Source organism: Aotus nancymaae, unplaced genomic scaffold (assembly GCF_030222135.1).
Source record: "Aotus nancymaae isolate 86718 unplaced genomic scaffold, 86718_ANA_hifiasm-v0.15.2.pri h1tg000033l, whole genome shotgun sequence".
NCBI classification, from domain to species: domain Eukaryota; kingdom Metazoa; phylum Chordata; class Mammalia; order Primates; family Aotidae; genus Aotus; species Aotus nancymaae.
In genome coordinates, this window is record NW_026988447.1 from 29,761,878 (window position 1) to 29,777,322 (window position 15,445).

General features: G+C 36.1%; 1 long non-coding RNA gene across 5 annotated transcripts in view; it reads left to right on the top strand.

Annotated features, from left to right (window-relative positions):
* LOC105710747 (uncharacterized) overlaps positions 1–15,445 on the top strand; it is a 172,002-nt gene that overhangs the window by 126,023 nt on the left and 30,534 nt on the right. For 4 of the 5 annotated variants that reach the window (XR_002478471.2, XR_010345379.1, XR_002478472.2 and 1 more), the window contains 2 exons: positions 1,497–1,559; positions 13,150–13,189. This is a non-coding gene — a long non-coding RNA (uncharacterized LOC105710747). The remainder of the gene's footprint in view (positions 1–1,496; positions 1,560–13,149; positions 13,190–15,445) is intronic. The other variant, XR_010345378.1, reaches the window with a different exon arrangement.

Below are 15,445 nucleotides of genomic sequence, written 5' to 3' on the forward strand. Positions count from 1 at the left end.
AGGATGGTCTCGATCTCTTGACCTCTTGATCCACCCGTCTCGGCCTCCCAAAGTGCTGGGATTATAGGTGTGAGCCACCGCGACCGGCCAGTGATGCCATCTTTACTCACTGCAACCTCTGCCTCCTGGGTTCAAGCCTCACCCTCCCGAGTAGCTGGGATTACAGGCATGTCCCACCACACCCAACTAATTTTTTTAGTAGGATGAGATTTCACCATGTTGGCCAGGAGATGGTCTCGATCTCCTGACCCCGTGATCCACCCACCTCAGCCTCCCACAGTGCTGGGATTACAGGCATGTAAGAAAAGACTTTTCTTATCTTTGTTCTGTCAGCCTACTACGTTGCATTTTAGGATAACAAATCAGTTTATATTCAAATAAACAATGTCTCTGCGCCAGGTATTTTGGGACAAATGATTAATAGGGTCAAATTGTAATATGTGCATGAAGTTCTAGATTGCTATACTATTGCTTAACAATTACACATATATTTATTTATTTTAAATATGAATAAAAAGAGCTAAAAATCAAAACAGAAAAAAGCAGGTGAAACTATTCCAAGTACACTGGAGAATTTTTTGAGAAACGTGATATACTTAGTAAACTGATACATATTTAATGAACTGTAATGATACTAGTTCTTTTTGTATGTTTTGAAAGTGGAATGTCATAACTTCTTATCAGAGAAAAATAAATATATATTTTAATAATAAAACAGGATAGATGATTATATCAACATGCTTTTCATGCTCCTGTTACACGTAGAAAAGAAAGTTTAAAATCAGGAAAATATAGACTTTAAAAAAGATCACTGTGTAAGATTAACTGCTTTGTTTTACTTTTTGAACTGTTTCGCAGTTCGTGGTCTGCTTGTATTTCTGTACTAATATACTTTGAATAGGAAGAATTCTTTTCAGTGATTGGTATGACTTTGATTCAGCACAGCAAGGACAAGCTAGTTTGGATAGATAGTTATACATTTTTTTTTCTGTACGGTAAGATCATAGAGTTGCACTTGTGATGTGTAGCTTCTGCCTCTCTCAGTTAAATCAACACAACTGAAATATGCTTTCTTGTTTTAAATAACAGCTTGGGAAGAATATATACCTGCCATCAAACATAGGAAATATATTTGACACAATATTTTACACTGTTCAATTATAAAAATAAGGAATTTATATTTTGAGACACTGCATCATCCAAAGATAAATCATTTTCTTATAACTACTCTTTCTAGTCACTCATAGATGAAATTAGTAGCAGTTTTCTGGAGTCAGAAATCATATGATTGAATCATTTCTCTGCTATTAAGCTACTTAATGTTCTATGTTGCATAAATTAGGTAATTTACTTAACAATATCTTATACACAGAAAAGATGTAGTTATTTGAGAAACTTAGAGGATAATTTATAACATTTTTCTTTTACAATGAAGTTTTTTCGTTAAAAGATCATGTCATTAAACAGTAATGGAAGGATTTTGTAATTTTAAATAGGTCAACAACCTGCATCATTCAATCATTGCATGGACAACTGAATCATCTCACGGTGCACCTGATGTAAGTGTGAAATATTACACTGTAATTTTAAACCGCTGAAGATTATGTTTTACAGTCATGTAACTTCTGTTTTCTACATATCCTATAAAAATTTTTGGACAAATTTTACAAAACACACTACAAATGAAAACATTGTAAAACCTGGCAATATTGAAATAAGACACTATTAAATACAAATATAAATGACTGCTTAGAGACAATAGGAATTACAAAAATATAAAATTAAAGATTCAAACCTCAAATGTATATATATCTTATAAACCAATAAGAAAAAAAAAATGAATAGAAGAACTGTTAAAATGTTTGAAGGCAATTCAGAGAAGAAATCATGGTAGCTAATATATTTTTGAAAAAAAAATGAATGGCATACAAAAATGCAAAGTCAAAGGAAATATCATATTTTTAACTTTCATATTGAAAATAAAATGTTAACATTCTAAAAAGTATTGTGTTATCAAGCATGTAGAGCAAAGAAAACTCAGATTCTCTGTTGGTGGGAATATAAACTAGGTAATTTTGGAAAGTAATTACACAAATTTAGTAAAGTTGAAGATGGACATATTTTACATAACTGCTTACATTCCAAGTTTATTTCCTGAGAAATCTTTTACTTGTGTAAAATCATGTATTAGGACATTAGTTCTAAGAGTGAAGTATTTGTTCATCAAAAGGAGAGTGTCAATCTACTTGAAGTATATTTTTACAAATGATGATATTTAGTTCATAAAATATTTGAAGTAGAATTCATTACCAACAAATTTCACATAAAAGTGTTTTGAAGTAAGACAATTGTAGAATGGAAATTTCAATATTGTAATATATTTTAAAATATAAAAGTATGCAAACTGGTTAGCGTGTATTAACTATGAACTTGTATATGTGGAAAAAACTATGAAATGTTTGGAATAAAAACTACTATAATTTACGATAGTAACTCTGTGCTAGACAAAGGGAAAAAAGTGGAATAAGATCAATGTACTAGTCTAGTCTCTCATTGCTATAAATAAATAAAATAAAATACCCAAGAGATGTGATTTATAAAGAAAAAGGGGTTTAAATTGGTTCATGGTTCCGCAGGCTGTATAGGAAGCTCGGGAAACTTATAATTATGGTGGAAGGGGAATGGGTATGGCCGGAGCAAGAGCCAGAGAGAGCAAGCAGGAATGCACTACATGCTTTTAAATGACCAGATCTTGGGAGAATCAGTCATTATCACAACTCAGGTGGATGACGCTAAACCATTCAGGAGAAACCACACCCATGATCCAATCACCTTCCACTCAACCCTACCTCCAACATCGGGGATTACAATTGAGCATGAGATTTCGGGTGGAAACACAGATCCAAACTATATCAATCAAGAAAGGAGAATGCAGAATATTAATTACATCTGTAATGTTTATATTTAAAATATAGTGATGAGACTTTAGCTTCCAGAATTGGTGCACTATTAAATCTGAATCAACAGTTCTACTGAAAACTACAAGAAAAGCTGGACAAAGACTAAAGAAGCATTTGCTTCAAGTAATTGGCAAGTTACTAATTTTTCAACTATTAGAGAATGTACAATTCAAGGCATCTGAGCCTAGCATTTAGCATTTAGGGCCTTCTTAGCCCTCTGGGTATGTGCCAATTCAGAAAGAGGTAACTGAGAGTTTGAGACGCCGAGAACTGTTTCTAAGAGTCTCATGAGACCAGAGAAACAAAAATTAGAGTCCATACATTTCCATGAGGTAAAAGATGCCCCAGATAAATCCCTTATCTTTGCATTGGGATCCTACAGTGTTGGAATACAGGAGTAAGTTTTACTTACAGTGAAATTGACATTCTGAAGAACTGCAACCCAGCGTCAGTTAAACTTAATTGCAGATACTTAATTTAGTTGATTTTTTTAAGAAAGAAATCTTTATTAATAATCTTAATAATAATAATACTGTTAATTTAAATGGTCACAACTTGGAAGCATAAGAAAGGAAGACCAGGGCTTGGCTGCAGTCCTGGGGATCTGGGCCGGGGGTGAGCTGCTGCAGGAGAAGGAGAAGGGTCCAGAACAGCAGAGGGACAGGGGCTCTGTACAGAGGACAAAGCCAGAGGCAGGGCAGAGGGCTATGCACAAAGTCGATAGACAAGGAGAATTCCAGTAGAGCTTCAGTAGCTGATGCTGAATAGAAAGTGAGGTGTATTTTTAAATTTTTGATGTGTTTTTATTTCTATTGGATAAGTCCCCAAGAGAAATTGTCAAGATTGTGGTTACTTTAGGAAGGGAGACAGAGTAGTAGCGGAAGAGAACAGAAGAGAAACCTACGGGTTTTGGCAACTGTTTTGTTTTTTAACTTGGGTAGTGGCTGCAAAGGTAATAATTTTGTGATAAATCTTGGGCAGTATATTTTTTTGTTTTGTGTACCTATAGACATATTGAAATATTTCATAGTACATCACTAAATATGTCTTTTAAAAAATTAGTAGGAACTCAAAAACTGTGAACTTGTTTTTCAAAAACTCAAGTAAATAAGACAAATCTATTAATATTTGATAAAGCTGGTTTATTGTTCTATTGATTGCTTTTTTGTATCATATGCATCACTGATTAAATAGCAAAAGATTAATAAAAAATTAACACCATGTTCATCCTGAGAAAAACTGAGCAAAGATAATGGTAATCACTGTCATTCCAAGGGAGCAAAATATTTCATCTAGCTTTGTAATATTTGTAATATCTAATAACTTATAGGCTATATTTACAACAGCTGCAAGCCATTCCAGAATGTTGTTTAGGGGCCTAAATTTCTCCTCTTCTCTAATATAACTTTTCATTGAATTCCATTGTTTTTCAGGAAAAAAAAATGTTAAGTTTTTTCACCAGGCTTGGAAATGAGCACTGGTTCATGCAGTTTCAGCTCACTGAGCTAACTCAACAATCCTGCAAAAAGACTGCAAGAACCAGTATTATAGATTTTGCCCTTTGAATTTCCTGGAATAGTTATCAAGCAGAGAAAGTTTGGGAAAAGTAATTTGAATGGCAAATCACATTTTTTGAATCCTATACCTTGATTTTTTTAATTACATTGCCAGATTATTTTATTTTAGTATGATCTATACAATATATTTGTCTTTCCTAAGAGGTCAACAGATTGAAATTTCTTTTTCTCTATCATTGATCTTGACAAGTCTTCGAATTAGGTTACTAGTGCATTTTTAAAAGCAAGTATCATTTTTTTCTCTCTCAATTTTCCTGATATCTAAAATATGTATCGATTTTTATTTTTATGCCATCCTATATTTGAAACATTTTCTGATCTTCTTTTGCAGCATTTGCAGCTTTGAGTACTTGTCCTATTCCAATTGGGATCTTCTGTTGTTGCTATCTGTTTACCTCTCTGTCTCTAGAGATTAAATGAGGCCACAAATCATGACTTAAAAATCTTTATACCTTGTGCCTAGCAAATAATGCAATAAACATCAGCAAAGTGGTGAATAAAAATGAACTTCTAGATGTTTTCTTGAGAGATCATCATGTTAATAAAAACGAGTAATCCTTGACATACTAGCAAGATGGTAGACAGGAGGCAGGACTAGGTTGCAGCTCCCACTTGGATGGACAGAGCAGCATGTGGAGACTCACATCATGAAATTTTGCTCCAATAACTACCACGGGAACATAACAGGAAATCTCAGATAATCCACAGACCCTTTGAAGGAACTGGATCACCACTGCAGGCTCCCAGAGATTGCCAAAAAACTGTGAATCTGCTTGCTTTCTCAACAGGGAGGCTCATGGTCTGGGGCAAGTTCTCAGCCTTTGTCACCGGCTGCTTGGAAATAGACTCGGTGCTATTGTGGGGGGATGGTGGGAGAGAGACCAGCCTTTAAGACTGTGGGGTGTGCGGAGCAGGGTGAAGCCTATGACTGCCAGCTTTCCCCCACTTCTCTGGTGACCTGTATGACTCAGCAGATACAGCCATAACCCCCTGGGAATATTACTCCACTGGATTGGGTACCACACTCTTATCTCTCAGGGTAGCCACAGCAAGCCCCACCCAAGGAGAAGCTGAGCTCAGATAAACCTACCACTGCCCCTACCTAGTGGTCTTTCCCTACCCACCCTGGCACCTGAAAACAAAGCTCATATTCTCTTGTGAGCTCAATCAGGTGTTTCTAGGCTAAATTTGCATCCTTCCTATAGGCTCAAGATGCACTCTTGAAAGCATCACCTCCTGGCTTGAGGCCAACTCACACAAAACAGGCACACTGAACAAAAACACAACCAAAGACCCTCACAGAGTCCACTCCACTCCCCTGCTACCTCCACCAGAGCAGGTGCTGATATCTGTGACTGTTAGACCCGAAGATGGCTCACATCACAGGACTCTTTGCAGACATTCCCCAGTACCAGCCAAGAGCCTGGTAACTCCCCTGTGCGGCTAGATGCAAAAGAGCAAAAAATCACTATAGTTCAGCTCTCCAGGAGGCCCTAGTCCTAGGGGAAAGGGGAGAACACTACATCCAGGGAGCATCCCATGAAATAAAAGAATCTGAACAGCAGCCCTTGAATCCCAGATCTTCCCTCTGATGTAGTCTACCCAAAGGAGAAGAAACCAGAAAAAACAATCCTGGTAATATGGCAGAACAGCATTCTTTAACACCCCCAAAAGATCATACCAGATCACCAGCAATGGATCCAAACCAAGATGAAATTTCTGAATTGCCGGAAAAAGAATTCAGAAGCTCGATTATTAAGCTAATCAAGGAAGCACCAGAGAAACATGAAGTCCAATTAGAGAAATTAAAATCATGATACAGAATATGAATGGAAAAATCTTCAGTGAAATAGACAACATAAATAAAAAGCAATCACAACTTCCGAAAATGAAGGACACACATAGAGAAATGCAAAAAAAAGTTTCAGCAATAGAATAAAACAAGCAGAAGAAGAACTTCAGAGCTCGAAAGCAAGGCTTTTGAATTAACTCAATCCATCAAAGATGAATAAAAAGGACTAAAAACGAAGTCTCCAATAAATTTGGGACCATGTTAAACATCCAAACTTAAGAATAATTGGTGTTCCCAAGGAGGAAGAGACATCTAAGAGTCTGGAAAACATATTTGAGGGAATAATCAAGGACGACTTCCCCTGCCTTGCTAGAGATCTAGATGTCCCCAGTACAAGAAGCTCTCAGAATACCTGGGAAACTCATTGCAAAAAGATCATGGCCTAGACACATAGTCATCAGGTTATCTAAAATCAAGACAAAGGAAATAATCTTAAAAGCTGTGAGGCAAAAGCATTAAATAATCTATATATCAAAACGTGTCTGATTAGCAGGAGATTTCTCCGCAGAAACTCTCTAAGCTAGAAGGAATTGAGGTTCTATTTTTGGCCTCCTTAAACAGAAAAATTATTTGCCAAAAATTTTGTATCCAGTGAAAGTAAGCGTCATAAACGAAGGAAAGATAGTCTTTTGCAGACCAAAAAAAAAAAAAAATACTGAGAGAATTTGCCGCTACCAGTCCAGCACTACAATAACTACCAATAGGAGCTCTAAATCTTGTAATAAATCCTCAAAATACACCAAAATAGAACCTCCTTAAAGCATGTCTCACAGACCTATATAACGGTAACACAATAAACAACAAAAAAAAACCCCAAGATATTTCAGCAACAAATAGCATGATGAATAGAAAAGTACCTCACATCTCAATAATAACATTGAATGCAAATTGCCTAAATGTTCCACTTAAAAGATATAGAATGGCAGAGAATTCACTAAGTTTCTGCTCTTTCTGGCAGACTCACCTAACACATAAGGACTCACATAAACTTAGATATAAGGTTGGAAAAATATATTCCATGGAAATAGACACCAAAAGCAAGTAGGAAGTAGCTATTTTCATATCAGACAAAACAAACTGTAAGGCAACAGCAGTTTAAAAAAGACAAAGAGGGACATTATATCATGATAAAAGGACTAGTCCAACAGGAAGATATCACAGTTCTAAATATATATTTACCTAACACTGGAGCTCCCAAATTTGTAAAACAATTATTGCTAGACCTAAGAAATGAGTGAGATGACAACACAACAATAATGGGGGACTATAATATTTCCCTGACAACACCAGACAGGTCATCAAGACAGAAAGTCAACCTAAAAATGATGAATTTAAACTATACCCTATTACAAAGGGACTTAACATATTTACAGAACAATCTACTCAACAACTGCAGAATACAAATTCTATTCCTCAGCAAATACAACATCCTCCAAGATAGACCATATGCTAGGCCACAAAACTAGTCTCAGTAAATTTAAGAAAATCTAAATTATATCCAGCACTCTCTCAGATCACAATGGAATGAAACTGGAAATCAACTCTGAAAGGAACCCCCTAAATTATGCAAATACATGGAAATCAAATAACCGGCTCCTGTATGACCATTGGGTAAACAATGAAATCAAGTTAAAAATTAAAAAATTATTTGAACTGAACAATAATAGTCACAGAACTTGTTGAAACCTCTGGGACATTGCAAAAGTGGTGCTAAAAGGAAAGTTTATCTCCTTAAATGCCTACACCAAAATGTCTAGAAGAGCACAAATGGACAATCTAAGGTCATACTTCACGGAACTGGACAAACAAGAACAATCCAAATCAAAACTCAGCAGAAAAAATGAATAAATAAATAAGACCAGAGCAGAATAAAATGAAGTTGAAACAAAAAAAATAAATAAATAAAAGATAAATGAAACAAAAAGCTTGTTCTTTGAGAAGATAAAATTGATAGACCATTAGCAAGATTAACTAAGAAAAAAGAGAGAAGATTCTAATAAACTCAACTAGAAACTAAACAAGAGATATTACAACTGATAACACAAAAATACGGAGATTATTCAAGGCTATTATGAGCATCTTTACTTGCATAAGCTAGAAAACTTAGAGGAGATGGATAAATTCCTGGAAATATACAATCCTCTTAGATTAAACAAGGAAGATACAGAATCTATGAACAGACCAATAACAAACAGCGAGACTGAAATGGTAATAAAAGAACTGCTAATAAAAAAAGTTCAGGACTAGACGGATTCACAGCTGAATTCTTTCATACATTCAAAAAAGAATAGGTACTAATCCTACTGACACTATTTCGAAAGACAGAGAGAAAGGGGTAATCCTCCTAAATCATTCCATGAAAGCAGTATCACCCTAATATCAAAACCAGGGAAAAACATAACAAAAAAAAAGAAAACTACAGACCAATAACCCTGATAAACACAGATGCAAAAATCCTCAACAAAATACTAGCAATCCAAGTCCAACAGGATATCAAAGACATAATCCATCATGGTCCAGTGAGTTTCATACCAGTAATGCAGGGGGGATTTAACATATGTAAATCAATAAATATGATACACAAAAGAAACAACTAAAAACAAAAATTAATAATCATCTCAATAGTTGCAGAAAAAGCACTTGACAAAATCCATTATCCCTGTATGTTTAAAACCCTCAGCAAAACCAGCATAGAAGGGTATACCTTAAAGTGATAAAACCCATTTATGGGCCAGGCCAGTGGCTGACGCCTATAATCCCAGCACTTTGGGAGTCCGAGATGGGTGAATCACCTGAGGTCAGGAGTTTTAGATCAGCCTGTTGAACATTGTGAAACCGCATCTCTACTAAAAATACAAAACATTAGCTGAGTTTGGTGGCAGGTGCCTATAATCCCAGCTACTCAGGAGGCTGAGGCAGGAGATTCACCTGAACCTCAGATGCAGAGGTTGCAGTGAACTGAGCTAGTGCCACTGCACTCCAGGCTGGGCGACAAGAGCAAAACTTCATCTCAGAAAAAAAAAAAAATTTACGACAAACCCACAGCCAACATTATAGTGAACAGGGAAAAGGTGAAAGCATTCTCCCTGGGAACTGGAAAGACAGTGATGTCCACTTTCACCACTTTTGTTCAACATAATACTGGAAGTCCTAGCCAGGGCAATCGATAAGGGAAAGAAATAAAGGACATCCAAATTGGTAAAGCGAAAGTCAAGCTGTTGCTGTTTGCTGATGATATGATTATATACCTAGAAAATCCTAAAGACTCATTCAAATGAAAAATTAACTTCATAATCATGGGAAATGTAAAGTTTGTCAAGAAACGATTGTGTATTTATTTGACAATGTCATGTTCATATGCTTCTAAAAATATTACAGTGGAGAATTTATCATATTAATGTCTTCTGAGTAGCAGATCTTTGAGCAATCTCTATCAATTTTCCACTGAAATAAATTTAAAGACACAAGAATAAAAACTGAAATTAAGATCCATGGTTTGGGCAAATTTTCTACTAATATTAAGAATATGAAAGTATTGAGAAAGAAACCTACTCATCTTCATTTCCTTTCTGACTCTATGTTTGTTTCATGAAATAGAGTCCTCTGGAAAAGAAAAAGAAAAATTATATAAAATGGAGTTTATATATTTATCTCTGTGGTAAACAGAAAAATGGTGGCCCAAACTGACCATGTCTTAATCACCAGAACCTGTGAATATGTCATTATACATGGCAAAATGGACTTTATATATGTAATTGAAGACCATAAAATTGGGAGATTATTCTGGAATATCTGGCGCACTTAATGTAATTACATGGGTCCTTGAAAGTGGAGATCCAGCTGGGTGCGGTGGCTCAAACCTGCAATCCCAGCACTTTGGGAGGCTGAAGCAGGTTGGTCACCTAAGGTCAGGAGTTAGAGACCAGCCTGGCCAACATGGTGAAACCCCGACTCTACTAAAAACACAAAAATTAGCTGGGCATGGTACCACGGGCTTGTAATCACAGCTACTTGGGAGGTTGATGCAGGAGAATCACTTGAACTCCGGAGGTATAGGTTGCAATGAGCTGAGATTGCACCATTGCACTCCAGCCCAGGTGACAGAGCAAGACTCTGTCTCAAAAAAAAAAAAAAAAAAGAAAACAAAGTGGAGAAACTTGTCAGATTGTGGTCAGAGATGTAGTTTAAGGACTGGATCCATTGTTACAGTCTTTGAAGTCGAACGAGAGGGGCTATAAATAAATGAATAAGGGCAAATGCTAGGAGCTGAGAATGGTAACAAAATGGATTCTTTACTATATTCTCCAGGAAAAAAACAAAATAAAACAAAACACACAACCATGAAAAACCCCTGGGCTTAGCTCAGTTAAACACATGCTTCAGCCTCTAAGTGTGTGTTAACAACACATTACAGCAGCAGTAGAAATCATACAATCTCTGTATGACCTTGGATTTACCAACGTAGTATCTACACTAACCAGAAAATTGGGAGGCCTTGTCTTTAGCCACAAAAGGTTGATTTAACTTGCTTCTCTATCTACCCAAAATTTTAGGACATCTGCCATTCACAGCTAACACCAGAGAAGTGGGCAGGAACGGAATATGGATATACGTGTAGTTGAGTTTGAAAACTAAAGCCAATCTACTAACCCACTATTTTTAGTTCCTGTGTCTAGATCTATGTATCTACACACACACGCACACACACACACACACACAATGCATAAAACAACTTCATCAGGTAACTGTTATCCATTTAACTAGTGAGGGATGCAGACACAGAGTTGTACATAGCATGTGACTTGTAAGAGATGGAACATCGAATTTGAATTCAAGTTTGTCTGATACCAAAGGCTTATAAGATGTGTGTTTTCTTGTGTGTGTCATACAATTCAGCCACAATAAATAGGTTTATGTTATTCTTTTTTTACTAAAATTATGTCCATGCATTTCCTTTATTCAGTTCTTGCATTATTTTTTATTTTATTGATAATAGCCTTCCTTCATCTCAGAACTTGTATTCTGGTAGAGAGAATCCTTTTTCTATGAGAAACTAAATCTGTTATATACATATTTCATATTAAAATAAACCACAGTAATGGAAAATCCTAATCAAAATGATTTTTAATAAGAAAATGTAGGCCTGGCGCAGTGGCTCTCACCTGTAATCCCAGCACTTTGGAAGGCCAAGGTGGGAGGAACATGAGGTCAAGAGATCGAGACCATCCTGGCCAACATGGTGGAACCCTCCATCCCTACTAAAACTACAAAAATTAGCTAGGCATGGTGGCGGGCGCCTGTAGTCCCAGCTACTCGGGAGGCTGACACAAGAGAATCCCTGGAACCTGGTATGTGGGGGTTGCAGTGAGCCAAGATCTCGCCACTACACTCCAGCCTAGCAACACAGTGAGACCTTGTCTCAAAAGAAAAAAAAGAAAGAAAGAAGAAAGAAAGAAGGAAAGAAAGAAAGAAAGAAAGAAAGAAAGAAAGAAAGAAAGAAAGAAAGAAAGAAAGAAAGAAAAAGAAAGAAAGAAAGAAAGAAAAAGAAAGAGCAAGCAAGCATATTGGGATATGTAACTTAGAAGTTCTGAGGTTGGGTTGGCATCACATAAATCAAACAACATGTGATCCAGTTTGACTCAAACATGTTACTAAACAGCTTTTGTTCTTTTTATTCCATTTTCTGCCTCTGCTTATCAAGGAGTTTACTTTATTTCAAAACTTCCTTAAGCTTACATTGTCCCTTGTTCATGTTTTCAAGGATGAGAAAGTATTTTTGTTCCGGAATTATCATGAAATTCTGAAAGTTATTCTGATTAAATCAATTTAAGTTATATGCCACCCATGAAACACTATTCTTGAGAGATTTAATGCACTGATTGGCTTCTGTTATATGTTATTGGAATCAAATGAATCCCCAAAAGCCAAGCTGCCTTGTCAGCAAGGGAAGCAATGTTGGAAAGGTTAATAAGGTAAGGAGAAATATGTGTATAATTAAGAAAATGGAAAATATTTTAAATATTTTAAATGTAATTTCCTTGAGGAAAGGATTTTGCCTTTTTTATTATTTTAAAATCACTATTCGTCATTGCAGAATTCTTAATGTAATATTGACAAAAGTTTATAATAAATTAAATGAATATGCACTTATATGAATATAAATATAAAACACCTAAGAGACTGTATAGACAAATTATGATAATTAATAATTGAATACCATGTTAGCTATTTCTGATGCAACATAAATATACAAAAACAAACTTTTCTTAAATGACAGCAATGGAATAATTGAAATTTATAAAAATTTTAAATTTATAGTTGTGGAAAAATATGAACTATAAGTGAAATTTTGCTGTGTATTAAGTGTTAGTTGAAAAATAAATTTGGGTCTCTGATCCATACAATATTTAAACCATTTTTAGGTAGATTAAAATTTTAAAGTAAATGATACAATTTCATAATATTTAACTGTTAATTTTAGTCTTTAAAATATGTAGTATTAAAGCATCAAAATATAAACATAGGAAAGTATCAATAAAGGTAAGTATCATAAGATTTAAAATTTCTATTCTGTAAGGACCTTATATAAAAGATAAGAAGGAAAGACAACACAACAGGAATTCAGATTATGGAGAATTTTGACAATAAGGGAAGACAAGACAACAGGAAGATGGACCAAATACAGAAAAGGATGTCCACATAAATGAACACTAACCATTGAAAATGAACACTAACCAATGAAAATGAATTTATTTTACAGGGTTCTGGAAGTTGGAAGTTCAAGATCGAGGTGTCAGCAGGTTTGGTTTCTCCTGAGATCTCACATGAGCTTTTCTCTCTTTATACCAACATGGTGCCTCTCCCTTTTCTTTTAATGACACTAGTCCTATTAAATTAGAGGTTCATCCTTATAATACCATTTAACCTTGATTACCCCATCGAAAGCCCTATTGTTGGGGTTCAGGGGAGACCTCAGCTTCCCTGAGAGGACGTTTCTCCAGGTTCTTGGCCTATCACTCTCTCAAGAATGAGAGAGGAGACCACGGTGCAGTGCACTCGTGAAATAAATACCAGACCCCAAAAGTGTTGCAGAAAAGTGATTTATTTAGGTAGAGAGAGAAAAAGGAGAAGGAGAGAGAAAGAAACAGCTAGCTCTCACACTGAATGAAAGAAAGAAAAGCTGCTCTCACAAGGAGTGAGAAGGGTTCCCGGAGGGAGAAAACCAGAGAAGGAAAACTCCCCTCACACCAAGTGAGAGAATCTAGAAAGATGGAATCCAGGAGTGGAAAGGCAGCTTCCATACTGGGTGGAAGCGGACCCCAGAGGGGAAATCCAGGAGCAGAAAGAGAGCTCCCACCATGTGGGAGGGGATTCCAGAGAGCTGGAAATCCGGTGTGGGTGAAGGAGCAGGGGAATTTACCCTGGGAGAAATCCACCTCCCCAAGTTCCTCTGGCCAATGAAAGGAGTTCCTTTAAACTTCCACTAGGGTGATTGACTCTTAGTTTCTTCCTGCACCCACAAAATTTAAACATAAACTGTTAAATCTCCCAAATAGAGAGACATGGGAGAGGGGCATGGTGCTGGGAAGTTCTTGCCCTTAAAACTACTCCCCCTTGTGGACCCGGAAAGAGAACACATTCCCTATTTCCTAATATAATCCCATTGGGGATTAGGGCTTCAACATATGAATTTGGTAGGATGCAATGAAGTTCAGTCCATTAAGAGTGACACATTCATATAATGGATCACTGTAGAGCAGTGAAGGTACATTATCCATAAGGATGAATTTCACAAACATATTGTCAAGTACAAAAAGCAAGCATCATATAGTTTTAAGATATGGAAGCATTGCATATTAGTTGCTTTGGAAGAAAATCATTTATAATAAACATATAAGTAACCACATAAGTATAATTAACAAATTCAAAATAGTCCTCCTTCTGTAGGGGAAAGATGAAGATTCAATAAAGTTTGTGTATACCATACTGAATACTTCAGCTCAACTGTGGTGAGTTTTTAAAAATTTTTTAGGCTAAGTGGTATATGTATGCTTTCTTATTCTACTTTTTTGTTCGTTTGCATTACCTTTTATGTTTAAGATACATATTGTGCAACAATTTTGTGTGAAGTTATCTTGTAGAATCTTAGGATACATTGGCAAACATGCTAACATACCTACTCTCATGGAGCTTATATTCTGTGGCAGTAAACAGACAATAAACAGAAAACAAAACAAAACAGCAAAATACATATAGTCTTTGCTGTGGTTTGGACATTTGTTCCATCCAAACTTCATGTTGGAATTTAATCCAAAATATTGGAAGTGAGGCCCCATGGGAGGTACTTGGGTCATTACAGCAGATGCCTCATGAATAGGTTATGCCCTCCCCGGAGAGCATAAGTTCTCATTCTCTTCATTTTCATGAGATCTAGTTGTTAAAAAAGAGTCTGGCACCTCTCCCTTCTCTCTTTTGCTTCCATTTGCATCATGTGATCTCTGTACTCAGATCCCCCTTTCACTAAGGCTGTTGACCATAAGCAGATGTCTAACCTTAAACTTTCCATCCATCAAAATTGTGAGCCAAATAAACCAGGAATATGGAGCCTCAGGTATTCCCCTTATGTATGTATGTATGTATGTATTTATTGATAGACGGTCTTCCTCTTTAGCCCAGCTATCCCCAACCACCCTGGGTTTAAGTGATTCTCTCCTGCCTCAGCCTCTCAAGTAGCTCAAGTAGTTCGGATTACAGGCATGCCCCACCACATCCAGCTAATTTTTGTATTTTTAGTAGAGACAGGATTTTCCTGTGTTGCCTAGGCTGGTCTGGAACTCCTTGGCTTAGCAATAGGCCCACACTGGCCTCCCAAAATTCTGGGATTACATGTATGAGCAACTACGCCTGGCTAGGTAATCCTCTTTACAAACAAAAAACGGACTAAGACAAGCTTTTAGGAAAAATAAAAATTGAGCTTTTTTTTTCAAAAGAATATATATTTTTCAGTAATTTGTTTTCATCCAGAAGATTTGTTTTCTTTTTATTATATATCTTTT